The sequence below is a fragment of the Lithobates pipiens genome, unplaced genomic scaffold (assembly GCF_037356315.1).
Source record: "Lithobates pipiens isolate NorthernLeopardFrog02 unplaced genomic scaffold, aLitPip1_a1.2 Scaffold_25, whole genome shotgun sequence".
Classification (NCBI taxonomy): domain Eukaryota; kingdom Metazoa; phylum Chordata; class Amphibia; order Anura; family Ranidae; genus Lithobates; species Lithobates pipiens.
The window spans coordinates 202891868-202905491 of record NW_027507787.1 but is presented as its reverse complement, the minus strand read 5'-3'; the positions used below and the strand labels follow the sequence as shown (position 1 = coordinate 202905491).

General features: G+C 42.1%; 1 protein-coding gene across 2 annotated transcripts in view; it reads right to left on the bottom strand.

The window, feature by feature from the left end:
* SLC18A2 (solute carrier family 18 member A2) overlaps nucleotides 1-13624 on the bottom strand; it is a 64558-nt gene that overhangs the window by 40695 nt on the left and 10239 nt on the right. The window lies entirely within an intron of this gene.

The following is a 13624-nucleotide window of genomic DNA, read 5'->3' as shown; positions in this document are numbered from 1 at the left end:
CCAGCAATACCCTGTCAATGCTCTGCAATGCCCAGCAATACCCTGCCAATACTCAGCAATACCCTACCAATACTCTGCAATATCCAGCAATACCCTGCCAATACTCTGCAGTACCCTGCCAATGCTCTGCAATACCCAACAACACCCTGCCAATACTCTGCTATACCCTGCAATACTCTGCTATACCCTGCCAATACCCTGCCATACCCTGCAATACTATGCCATACCCAGCAATACTCTGCCATAACCAGAAATACTCTGCAATACACAGCAATACACTGCCATACCCAGCATACCCTGCCATACTCTGCAATACCCAGCCATACTTGGTGATACCCTGCAATACCAAGCCATACTCGGTGATTCCCTGCAATATCCAGCCATACAGGGTGATACCCTGCAATTCCCAGCCATACTCGGTGATACCCTGTAATACCCAGCCACACTCGGTGATACCCTGCAATACCCAGCCATAATCTTCAATACTCGGTGATATCCAGCCATGCTCGGCCATGCTCAGCCATGCTTGGCGATACCCAGCCGTACCCAGTCATACCCAGCCATGCTCATCCATACTCAGCTGTACTCGGCCTCTGTATGTGGCCAGGCTGTGGTATCGCCGTACTCAGGAGGAGTAGGAGAATCTATTTTGGGGTGTCATTTTTGGTATGTACATGCTATGTGTTAGAAATATTGTATAAATGGACAACTTTGTGTTAAAAAAATGCGTTTTAACCACTTCCTGCTTTCTTTTTTGGGTGGACAATTCGTGTTTGTTTGTGTTTGTTTTTTTTTGTTTTTTTAAATTTTACTTTAAAATATTTAATAAAACATTTCCTTTTTTTTTTTATTCAACCCTGTTGGGGGGTAGGGGGGCTTTGGTGAGATGTCAGGGGTCTAAACAGACCCCTGACATCTCCCCTTTGAGACATGGAAAGAGACTAAGGATAGAGCTTCCCTAGTCCCTTTCTCAGCAACCTCAGCTGCACTGGATATGACTGGACAGGAGATAGCGGCACCTCTCTATTCATAAACTGAAGCATCATAACACCATCAGTTTACGATGCTCAGTTATGAATGGACAGAGTCAATGATCACTGACTCTGTCCATTCAGAAAAGGAAGGAGCTGGTAAATTACATATTTACCGACTCCTTCTTCTGCTCTACATCCTGAAAGATCTGGGATGGGGGGGGGCCAGAGGAGCACTAGGGGGAGGAGTCCATGGAGGAGCTCAGAGGAGGACACAGAGGGGAGTTGGAGGAGGCTATAGGGGACACTCAGGAACAATAAAGCAGCTGAAAGCTGCAGAAGGAGAGGAGGAGAAGTGGCTGTCAATTTATCGGACTAGGCATCGGGAGCATTTGCAGGGGTACAAGTACCCCTGCAAATGCTCGGTATTGGGGTATTGGTGCAACCCTAATATTATAATATGTGTGTGTGTGTGTATATACTGTATATAAAGAAGCGATGGTATGCATAGGGGACAGTGTCAAGAATATGGCACCATCATCCCTGTAAGCATATGTAGACAAGGGAAGATTTTTTGGGGGGATTTTTTTTTGTCACTTGTCGCCCTATGAGCGGAAGGGAGCAAGACGCACGCCCACAGATTGGGGCATGTCAGCTCCTGCTGCATCACCTCCCTATCCGCCCTCGGGCCGTAAGGCTTTATGGGTATCGTAGTACTGCTGTCAGTGTCCGATCCTCATGCCACTTAGTAATTTGTGCTGCGCCGTGTACATCTTCGCATCACACGTTGATGCTGGATATCACTCGCACGGTGTGTGCACACATATATACACTCCTCCATCACCCACACCCTATCAGACACCACAAGGGCTAGCTTACAGCAAAGTAAATCAGTAAAATGTCTTCTCTTTTCCTCTCCCCTTTCCTTTTTTTCTGTGTGCTGCTGCATTTTATCAATCTAGCCTCATTTAAAATGAATCTGTTCCTAGCTTCACTATATATATTCTTTTTCCTGTTGCCATCTAATTCATCCCCACTTCTTAATAAGGGGGCAGTCGATTTGCAAAAGGGATCCGGTCTCCTTTCATACATAAGGAGACCTACCTCTATATTAATTAATTGGAATCTTTAAGAGTTCCTATACTCTGAATGTTAAAGATTGATTCATGCAGAATGAATCTATTGTTTTCAAAAAAACTCTTCATATTCGATTTAAGTATAGACTATTTACCTCTATACACACCATCTTAAACAGATACCAGCCTACAACCTAGGCACCCTTGGCATTCCTAACTCTAGTTTAGTTATATATAAATATATACTGTAGATACAGTATATACTTGCAGGTACCCTGTAGTGGGGTTCCCGTCCCTATTTCTTTCCTACAACATTTAATTCAAGGTTTACAACTCTATATTTGCTCAATTACTGACTATTTTATTATTCATTATACTATAATAAATGTTTCCATTTACAAAGCCTGCGTAAATGGTTTCAAACATTATTTTAAAATGCTATAAAAAAAAAAAACATACAACAGAAAAAAAATATTCTCCAAGCTGTACTTGATGAAATCTGCCATATGGAGGCCATACACATTTTGATAAATAACCAATTTATTTTATAATTGATCTCTTCTGATAGGAATAATTGATCTATAACTGACAACCTATTCGATCAGCATACCACACAGGGAAGGGGATTTTGATCAATAGTTATTACATTCGTTACAATCGTAACTTAGTTATCAATTGCATTTCTGTTTCAACCAAATATTCTCATAATACAATCATTTTTGTAAACAAATTATCGCTGCGGATTGAGCAATAATTTTCCACCTTGGCCAAACAACTCAGTTTGACCGAACCAAGTCTAAAGCAATTGGAAGGTAATTTTATGGCTATTCGGTTGTTTGCAGATTTGATCGATTGTTGGCAAAATCAAAAGTAGTGATTTGTCTCTAGAAATGCAGAAAATTGGGATGTTTTATGTGTTACGCAGAGAAAGCAGCAAGAAAGTTCTAATGTAACTACAATCAAACATAATTTTTTTATTATTCTGATAATTGGGGAATAAATAAAAATCCTGGACTGAAATTGTTGGTTGGGGATGTGATGTCTGTAGCGGTTTGTGCGTTATTGAATTAGGATTAGGTCTGGGGGGGTCGGGCCGCTTGTGCTCTATGTACACAATGGACACACAATAGCGCTGACTGAGGCTTGTTGGCACAGCCAGGAAATTGTGACGAATTTAATATGAAGATGATGAGAGAAGCTCAGATAAAAGGGAAACATCCAAGGTGCCGCCGGGAAACAAACGCCGAGCCGGGGGGAGGAAGGGCGGCAGAATTAACCCACTCACTGCTGAAAGAAGAGTTAACCAAGCTCTGTAAAGACAATTCACTAAAGCTGGTCATAGTCCTCCCCAGTAATCTTCAGAAACACCCCAGTACCAAAGTCCCTTCCCTTCCAACTCCCAGTGCCTAAAACATGTTATTAACACACCTGTGAAGTAGCAGCTGAATAACTTGCAGTGGTTGCCTCCCACCATCAGCCTGATTTCTGGTGTTCTAGGAATTGCTGTCGTGTCTTCTTTTCAGCAGCATGTAGAAAATGTCCAGCTTGGGTTTTTAAGGGTAAAGTCAATATACTGCCAGTGTATATTGTGGGAAAATCCAGATGTTTCTGCTCTTTCTGATTAGATTAACACTCTGATACAAATGCAGTGGAGACCTCTGTTTTTATACTAGAAACAGATTAAATAGGTCCTCTTGGTTGAGGGTTGTGTGTGCCCCTAATGTCACTGTTGTTCCTTCTGTTTGATGGTGGGAAGGTATTATAAAGATTTCAGGTAGTTGTAGATTTCATGGTATTGATTAAGGCTGGGTTCACACTATTGAGAATTTGATGTGGGTTTCACCGCATTCAATTTGCATAGCAGGAGATTGTGAATGACTCCTGTGCGTCTTTTGGTCCGTTTCAGGTCCAAATTCAGACTGAAATCGGACCTCAAACGGTGAATAGGGACACAACGGACCCCTGCTGTGAGCCGTTCCGTGTGGCAGTGTGATCCCAGACTAATACTAAACGCAAATTCAGATTATTATGGGCCGTGCTGTCCACAGAGAACAATGTTTCTGAGTGTTGTAAATCATCAAATTACCTGACATTGCCTGTAACTGATCTCTGCCTTCTGCTTTGATGTTTATTAGGATAAGTATTGCTGGAATTTGTAGTTCATCCTAGACAGAGTCACTCACAGGTCTGCTTATATTACATCGTTGGCTGTCTGTCTTTGCTCTTCTAGAGTTGCTGGGATTTGTAGTCCATCCATCATTGTAGTACATCTTCACACACTGACCTCAAATCAAGTTTACAACAAAGAAAAGGGGGTCCCCTGGGGGTGGACTTTTAAGGCACGTACAAATTATAATAGTATACAAATTATTTTATTACATAAAACCAAACAAAAGGTAATTGAATATACAGTATATATTAAAAAGTACACCAACTGCTCAGAAAAACAGGAAAGTCAAAAGAGGTCTAGCTGAAGGTCTTTGCTTTCACTCCGACAGAATATTAAAGGACTGTAGTTAAACCCACCGCCCTAGATTCTCCTGCAGAGGGTACGGAAAAAAGGACAGAGGAAAGGAATTAGTATACTTTAAAGTTTCTTGCAATTCTAAGGGCTCTCTAAAGAATTGGACGTCCAATAACCCTTCACAAGTAAAAATATAAAATAACCTTGCTTGGACGAGTAAAACACGTCCGTCAATAAAAGAATTAGGAAGTGAAAGTCTAAACATCCAAAAGCTCAAGGATATAGGAGGTGAATCTATAAGAGGACTGTTTTGCAATCTATTAAATCCCTGTGGCCCAGCAACAGGAGATAAGAAGGGGATATTGGAAGTACCTGGATAGCGCCCCATTAAAAAAAAAAAGAGACCGCAGGAAAATTATTAATATTAAGGAGGCCCCTGCGAGAGAGACACTGAGTCTAACAACACATAGTTGAGAAAGACTGCATGCAGGGGAGAAAGTAGAAGCAAGGAAAAGGCCCCCTTGGTCCAAGAAGGGGAAAGACGCCCATTGGTGGGGGAAACTGGGGAGGCGAATAAGAAAGGTAAAGGAAGTTATAATGAGTAAATCTACAAGTAAAATAAAGGGGGGCCCCCCCGAAAACCTCAAAGGATAGAGGGAACGATAGTTCAATAAGACAGTATATGACACAAGGCTTAAGTCCTAGAAACCAGGAAGGAACCAGACACCAACACCCCAAGACAGTGAGGAGAAAGGGACGGGAAGATAAACCCGGGGAGACCCCAGATCAGTCCTTAGAAGAATCATTAAATGGCAGTGACACAGAAATAAGTAAATTAGAGGAAGGAAGAACGGAGGATCAATTACCAACAAAAGGCGATTTGATGGAAATGTTCACACGAATGGAAAATTCTATTAAAGCAGATATCAACCTTCTACGGGTCGATTTGGGGCATCTGTTAACAAGAGTTGAGGCGACGGAGGAAAGATTAGAGAACCAGGCCCAGGAGGTCATGAAGTTGAAGGAAATGGTTAAACTTTCCCAGCAAAACCAGAGGGGATTATCATATAGATTAGAAGACCAAGAAAATCGCAACAGACGACAAAACATGAGAATTCGATCAGTACCAGAATCCAGAGGGGAAGACTTAAACAAAATTATTAAAATAATATTTAGTCCATTATAGATAAAGGAAAGGAAGAATTTCCAGCAATTGAGAGAGTACATCGGATCGGTCAATTGAGAAATAATAGTTCGGGTAGACCCCGAGATATAATCGTGAGATTTAGGTTTTACGAGGATAAAGAGGATATAGGGGCGAAGTTGAGGAGAGGAGTGGTTCCTCGATATGAGGACATAGAACTGCAAATATATACGGATCTGGCCCCCGAGACGCTGGCCAGGAGAAGATTATTAAAACCACTGTTGGAAGAGATGAAGAAGCAAAATATTAGATATAACTGGGGGTTCCTGGCATGTTTAATTGGTACTGGGGATGGTGTGTCAGCGAGACTGAGATTCCTGGAGGAATTAGAGGATTTTTGTAAAAAATTGGGTTTGCGGGTGCCGGATCTTCCGGGATGGGGAGATGGGGGGGAGATGGGGTCTTAGGGGGGGGACGGGCCGGAGGGGGGGGAAAGCCGGTGGGCTTCTATCCCCCCTCCCGGCCCCCCCTAATGTTGGGGGTCGGGAGGGGGGAGGAGACACATGTATGAGTTCACCCTGGAGAGGAGACTCAACGATGGTTAAGTTGTATAGAACCATCAGCGAGTTAAAGGCCGAGTATGGGCCGGGGAGGGGAGGGAGGGGGAGTTGGGGGGGAGGGAGAGGGGAGAAACCTATCCGGGGGAAGAAAATAAATCGCGGTTTAGAAGGGGAAAGGTGAATCGACAGGGCAAAAAAGGAGATATTAGATGTCTGTTATAAATTTTATGACGTATAATGTCAAAGGGCTGAACACGCCGAGTAAGAGGCACAAGATTTTAAAGGAGCTTAAATATTATAAAGCTGAGGTGATTTGCTTACAGGAAACCTATTTCTCCCACGAAGCGAATACTAAACTATATTCCAAAGACTTCCCAGTATGGTATTATGGAGACACTATAACAAATAGGAGTAGGGGAGTGGCAATAGGGTTCGCAAGGAAGATACAGTTTAAATTGGAAGATAGATTGGTTGATCCCGAGGGAAGGTATCTAGTTTTAAAGGGGAAATTGGGAGAAATGGAGTGCACCTTAGTTAATTTATATGCACCCAATCGTGACTCTGCAAAATATTTGGTTAATTTCTTGGGCAAGCTGATGGATTTTAAGAAAGGCCCGGTAATTCTTATGGGAGATCTAAATTTCTGTATGGAACCGGGATTGGATGATACGTCCGGTGGACAGGGGACTAGTAGGCTACAACTTAAAAGAACTAAACAAAAATTACACGCATCCCAATTAGTGGACGCATGGCGTGTACAACATCAAAACGAGAAAGATTATACGTTTTACTCCCCTGTACACAGGACGTACTCCCGGATTGACTATATATATGTTGACCATAGAATTTTAGAAAGGGTAGTGGAGACTAGGATCGAGACAACTACATTATCTGACCATTCCCCGGTGGGAATGAAGATGTTAATAAGGGGAGATGAAAGGATACCTTTTACATGGCGTTTGAATGAGGGTAGGAAAAGAGATTGAGAAAGAACTAGAACAATATTTTGCGATAAATAATACGGGGGATATAGCTAGGCAAAACTTATGGGAGGCCCACAAAGTTTATATCAGGGGGATCCTGATATCTCTGGGAGCCAGGAAGAAAAAAGAGAGATCAGTAAAAATAGGTGCTATATTGGAGGAAATTCATATAGCCGAGAAACAACATAAACAATGTGTGAATCAAGACAAAACGATCCTCCAAAAATTAATATCTAAACGGAATGAATTGAAAACTTTGATGGAACAAGAAACCCAAAAAACCCTCAGTCAGAGAGCCTGGGAAAGGTATTACGGGGGGAATAAACCTACCAAATATCTAGCAAGAAGGTTACAAAGGGAAAAATCTAGGAACTTTATAGAAAAGATTCAATCAGGCAAGGGTGATATGGTTTTCAGATCAACTGAGATAGCGGAAATATTTAAAAACTACTATGAGAAAGTATACTCAGTAGAGCAGCCTGAGGGACTGACGAGGGAGGAAAAGGAAGTACAAAGAGCAGAGTTCCTGGAAAAGGCCCAGCTAACAAAAATTACGGAGTTGGAGTTTGGAAAGACCCATATCAGAGGAAGAATTAAATAAGGCACTTATGGATTCAGCTACGGGGAAAAGCCCAGGCCCGGATGGGTTTACTTTATATTATTATAAGAAATATAAGAAAATATTAATTCCGTATTTATGCAGTTATATGAATGGATTGGGTATGGAATATGAGATGAGCAAAGAAGCCGTTTCAGCCTCTATAACCATAATCCGGAAGGAGGGGAAGGATGAGACGATATTCTCTAATTATAGGCCTATATCATTGCTCAATGCCGACACAAAGCTTTTTGCTAAGGTGCTGGCAGGGAGAATGAAGGCCTTCATGGGTATACTGATACATCCAGACCAGGTGGGCTTTATACCAGGGCGGGAAGGAAAGGATAATGGGGTGAGAACGGCGCTCCTTCTGTCCCAGGTGGACGAGAGGAGAAGCCCCAGCCTGCTCTTGTCGATTGATGCCCAGAAGGCCTTCAACAGAGTAGGCTGGGGCTTTATTTTTCAGACATTGGGAGTGATGGGGGTGGGCCCCAAAATGGTTAAGAGGATCAGGACACTATATAGCCACCCGACCGCTAGGGTTAAGGTCAATGGTATGTTGTCTTCACCTTTCGAGTTGGAAAACGGAACGAGGCAGGGATGCCCTCTATCACCCATTTTGTTTGTACTGTCCCTGGAGCCACTGCTTGCCACGATTTGCAATGATCCACAGATCAAGGGAATTAAAATAGGAATGGAAGAACACAAATTGGCTGCTTTTGCAGATGATGTTTTATTTTACATTAGCAACCCTGGTGTCTCCATGCCCAAATTAATGGAAGTAGTAGTAGTACAATACGGCCAACTCTTGAATTTTAAAATTAATCAAGCAAAATCAGAAATTTTGAATTTAAATATAGGTAAATTGGAAAAAGGGAAGCTCCAAAAAAAGTTCGAGTTTCCCTGGCTGAAGGAATTGAATTATCTTGGAATAAAATTAGCGACCTCTATAGAGAAAATGTACAAATTAAACTACATCCCCTTATTAGACGAAGTCAAGAAAGAAAGTAACAGATTAGTAAATAGATCATTAACTTGGATGGGACGTATTAGCGCATTGAAGATGTTTATTGTGCCAAAAATTTTATATAAATTTCAGATGATCCCCTTAAGCGGTACCAAAGTATTATTTTACTAAGATGAAATCCTTACTAATGGGGTTCATCTGGAATAATAAGAAACCGAGAGTACCCTTTACTATATTAAAACGAAGCAAGGAAAAAGGGGGATTAGTGGTACCGGATATTCAAAAATACTATAAAGCAATCGTGCTATCAAGAGTAGTTGAGTGGGTTAGGGAAAATAATAAGGGGAAGAGATGGGTTGATGTAGAGAACACTTTTTTAGTAAGGCACAGTTGAATAAGATAGTGTGGAATCCACCAAAGTATAGGACACTAGATTTGAATACAAATGTTTTGACACTAAATGCAGGTTTGGAATGGGGTATATAAGAAATTGAACGGTCAGTATAACTCTCCACTTATAGAGTTAACAGAGAATGAATATTTTCCTCCTGGGTTAAAAATGAATAGTGGGAGTTGGTTAAAAAAGGGGAAGGTACAGGTAAAAGACATTACAAAAAAATGGGAGGATGTTGTCATTGCACGAGTTAAAACACAAAGGAGAAATAGGAAAAATAGATGAGTGGAGGTACCTCCAGTTGGCCCACTTTGTCGAGAGCCTACCGCAGCCATTGAGAACGGAAAGCGAGCTATCTCCTCTGGAGAAGTTGTGCTTAACTGACAACCCAAAGGGGACTCTCTCTAGGTTGTATGGGCTCCTGACCGAGGAGGAGGGGCTGGAGAGTCCGCCTTTTATACAAAAATGGGAAAGGGAACTAGGTACACAATGTGATAAATGCACACAGGGAAATTTTTTTAAACTTACTCATAGATCGGCAGCGGATAGCTTTACAGCAGAAATGAATTATAAATGTATTTCAAGATGGTACGCTACACCAGAAAAAATTAATAAATTCCAACCGAGTAGGTCAGGGGACTGTTGGCGAGGGTGTAAAGTGGCAGGGACGATGACTCATTTGTGGTGGAGTTGTCCAAAAATTAACATCTATTGGAAAAAGATCTTATATTACGTAAAAGAAATTACTAACATCATAATTCCTGAGGACCCGTGGATAATTTTATTCCATGGAACCAAAGGAGAAATAAAAAAGTATCGAGTCATTAGTCCCGCATCTTTTAAATGCAGCAAAAAGACTGATACCTAAGAACTGGCAAAAAGAGGAAAGCCCACCAATCTGGGAATGGATCAATGCAGTAGAAGAAACTTACTGAATGGTTAGGCGTAGGGACAGATACGATGATAAGGACCTGTCGATAGATAACTGGCAGAAGTGGAAAAAAAAAAAAAAACTTGGAGCTACGCAGAGCATGTCAGAATATAAAAGGATAATGGGAGGCAGTTTCATTTTTGTTCTTTCTCCGCATAGGAAATAAAAGGGGGGGGGGTGGGGGGAAAATAATGTAAAGAAGAAGAGAGATAGTTTTCTGGTCAAACTAGCGTGGATAGTATGGTATAGTCGGTCTCTTTTGGATTTTGAATAAAGACCATTGTTTGTAATATTAATGTAAATAATTAAAATATGAAGCTACAATGATGTGAAGACGAGGAAAACTAAATGAACGTTAAAGCGGAGGTCCACCCTAAAATGGACCTCCGCTCATCGGAATCCCCCCCCCTCCGGCGCCACAATCGGCACCTTTCAGGGGGGAGGGGGGTGCAGTTACCTGGATAATCCAGGTAACTGCACCCACTTCCGGGCTAGCTCTCTGCGGAACGGGGGTTACGCCCCCGTTCCGCAAGCGCCCGCCCCCTTCAGCAAGTGCCCCGCTGCCTGCTGGGAAACACACAGCTCCCAGAGGCAGCGGGGACGGTCCGGATTGCGCCGCGCGGCTCGCGCATGCGCAGTAGGGAACCGGGAAATGAAGCCGAAAGGCTCCATTTCCTGATTCCCATACCCAAGATGGCGGCGGGACCCGGCAGCCGAGCGAGCGATCGGCTTCGGGTGCCGACATCGCGGGCGCGCTGGACAGGTAAGTGTCACTATTTAAAAGTCAGCAGCTGCAGTATTTGTAGCTGCTGGCTTTTAAAAAAAAAAAAAAAACGCGGAGTCCCGGTGGACTCCCGCTTTAAGTTGATTAGAGCCTCACGGATCAATTTGCTGATGTAGCAAAAAAAATAATAAAAAAAGTACACCTACAGGTATATATACAACCAGTATTGATGCTATGTCATATCATTCATTTGAACAGAAAACACCCTACGCGTTTCGGAGCTTGGAAAAGCATGTCCTTCTTCAGGGGTGTGTGGATACAATGTTTCTGTAGAATAATACTGTTAACATATATGACAATAGCCGCTGGGCACCATTTGATAAAAGAACAAACAATTGTACAGGACCATATGGGTATATTTGACTCCGCCAATGCTCGAGGTATATGCCCCAGTCTATCTCTATTCAATAAAGTGTTGTAGAGATCCTGCTGGAGTGGTGTGAAAACAGGTCTGCAGTCCCCTATTGGGGAAGAAGATTTTTTTCATATGAACTGGGACTTTTATAGTTGTTTTACCCAGAATAACACTTCACCATATGGAGTTGTGGGAGACGATGAGAGGTCCGTCCAGCCGGCGTCCTGCCAATAAGGTCCGCCAATAAGGTCTGCAGGACCTTATTGGCAGGAGGCCGGCTGGACAGACCTCTCATCCTGGTCCTGTACAATTGTTTGTTCTTTTATCAAATGGTGCCCAGCGGCTATTGTCATATATGTTAACAGTATTATTCTACAGAAACATTGTATCCACACACCCCTGAAGAAGGACATGCGTTTCCAAGCTCCGAAACACGTAGGGTGTTTTCTGTTCAAATGAATGATATGACATAGCATCAATACTGGTTGTATATATACCTGTTGGTGTACTTTTTAATATATACTGTATATTCAATTACCTTTTGTTTGGTTTTATGTAATAAAATAATTTGTATACTATTATAATTTGTACGTGCCTTAAAAGTCCACCCCCAGGGGACCCCCTTTTCTTTGTTGTGATGTTTTAGGATGTGGCACAACAAATTTACGTGACCCTGTCATACCCTCTCTTTTGTCAAATCAAGTTTACGAATATTTTGTGGAAGAAAACTTGGACCTCTTAAACTAATTTGAAGGGATCTATATTTTCTGACATTTATGACCTATGGTGGCATTTCATGTTGGTGGCATCTCCTGATGAAGACATTTCTTGCTGGTGACATTTTGTCATGATGCCTTTTCCTGATGATATTTATTGCTGGTGTCATTTCCTGATGGTGACATTTCCCGGTGATATTTCCTGATTGTGTCATATCCTGATGATGTAATTTCCTGATGGCGTCATTTCCTGCTGATGACTTTTCCTGATGGTGTCATTTCAGGATGGTGACATTTCCTGATGAAGACAGTTCCTGTTGGTGAAACGTCTTCATGATAGTATTTCCTGATGATGACGACATTTCCTGAGGGTGACATTTCCTGATGGCGTCATTTGCTGATGAAGACTTTTCCTGCTGATGACGTTTTATCATGATGGCATTTCCTGATGATGACATTTTCTGATGATGATATTTATTTCTGGTGTCATTTCCCGAGGGTGTCATTTCCCGAGGGTGTCATTTCCTGAGGTTGTTATTTCCTGATGATGACATTTGTTGCTGGTGTAATTTCCTGAGGGTGGCACTGGCATTTCTTGCTGGTTGCATTTCCTGATGGAGGCATTTCCTGGTGACATTTCTTGCTGGTGTAATTTCCTGATGGAGGCATTTCCTGGTGGTGACATTTCCTCAAGATGGCATCCCTGGATGGTGACATTTCCTTATGATAGCATTTCCTGTTGGTGAATGGTGACATTTCCTCAAGATGGCATTTCTAGATGGTAAAATTTTCTTATGATAGCATTTCCTGGTGGTGGCATTTCCTCAAGATGGCATTTCCCGATCATGACATTTCCTTATGATAGCATTTCCTGGTGGTGACATTTCCTCAAAACGGCATTTCCCAATCATGATATTTCATTATGATAGCATTTCCTGGTGGTGACATTTCCTCAAGATGGCATTTCCCGATCATGACATTTCCTTGTGATAGCATTTCCTGATGACAAAATTTCCTGAAGACGACCATTCTTGATGATGACATTTCCTGATAATGGCATTTCCCAATGATGGCATTTCCTGATGAAGACTTTTCCCTATGATGGCATTTTCTGATGATTGCATATTCTGATGCTGGCATTTCCCGATGATACCATCTTCTGAATGTAGTATCTATTGATGGTGGCATTTTGTGATGATGACATTTATTGCTTGAAGTACGTTTGGATATATTTATGGCAAGCTTTAATGAAATATCCATTCATCGTGGCAGCTTCTTTTGGAGTTTGGCATAGTATCGACATTGGTTACTGATTCAATAATTGATCTGGATATGGGTAACTACAGGGACGGAATAATGGCAGTCTTCAGTATTCTCCAATGGGGTGAGAGGAAAGGATGACATTCTGTTCTGGAAATGCCCTTTCTCTTTTCAGGGTGAAGTTGGTTTGGTTACTTAATCCTCATAGTACCTCTTCACGCTGAACAACACTGTCCGTGTCTTACCTCTCTGCAGCATTAAATATGAGGCGCAGCTGACTGCGATGTGGTGGTCGGATTGCAGATCAGATGTCTATGGGGGCTCCTTATGTGACTTTCACAACATGTAACAGATTTGAATTAGGATAACTTTATGGAAAGCAGCAAATGTCAGTAACCAGCATCTTCATCGCAATGGGAAA